Raw genomic sequence first — 991 nt, forward strand, 5'->3', positions numbered from 1 at the left:
TGGAGCAGAGGAGACGAGCCTTGGCGATGCCCGAAGAGGTTTGGTCGCAGGGCTTCCAGGCCGCCTCTCCACTCCCACGTTCTGGACTAGCCAAGCCTGAAGGGAGCCTCCCCTCCTCAGGCTCAGGTAAGGAGCCGGCCTGCTCCAGAGGCAGCTGCACCCCTGGACAGCAGCCCCACACTCCAGGTAGCACTACCTGCAGGGACCTGGCTGGATCTCGCCCGGATCTCTCCTCCAGGCCCAGATCCCAGACTGGTTGGTCAGGGTAACTGGCGGGAGGGCAGGTTGCTGGGCAAGGGCTGCCTCGAAAACTCAGGGGCTGCCCGCCTGGATCTGGGCTGCCAGCATTTCTCAGCAACTGCTCCGGAAGGGCCTGGCCAAAGGATGGGGAAGCGCCACTGCGCCACCCAGCGCTCCAAGAGGGGACCTCTGCTTAGCAACGGGAGCCCCTCCAAGCCGTCGCCAGGCCGCCTCCTCTGCTTCCTCTTCTCTTCTCGGCAGACTTTGCCTTCCCAAGTCTCAGCCTCTTTTGGGGGGTGACCAAAACTGGATGCAGGATTCCAGGTGTGGCCTTACTAGGGCTTTTAAAATGGTAGTAGCACTTGAGATGATTTTGATTCTATGCCTCTGTTTATACAACCGTTTTTTCTTTATTATTTGTAGTTTGTATTGTTTTTTGTTTTCCAACTGTAATCTTTAATAAAATTCTTTTGGGTTAGGAGTTTCTTTGGGAGCCTCAAGTGACTGATAAATAACCACCATCATCATATAAAACATTAAGAATAAGAATGTTTGAGAGTGTCAGGTGGCCTTCTAAATAGCACAGGAGTAGCAACATAAAATTGTGAGAATCAGAGTGGTCTATCATTACTTCCCAGCTCAGGGCTTTGTCAAAAGGTGTACGCACACACACACACACACACAGCCACCTTCCCAAGCCCGGCCCAAAACCTCCCTGCCACCCTTCCTCTGGCTACAACAAACCCAAATC

This window comes from Pseudonaja textilis, chromosome 9 (assembly GCF_049901715.1).
Source record: "Pseudonaja textilis isolate UNSWEBS1 chromosome 9, rPseTex1.2, whole genome shotgun sequence".
NCBI classification, from domain to species: Eukaryota; Metazoa; Chordata; class Lepidosauria; order Squamata; family Elapidae; genus Pseudonaja; species Pseudonaja textilis.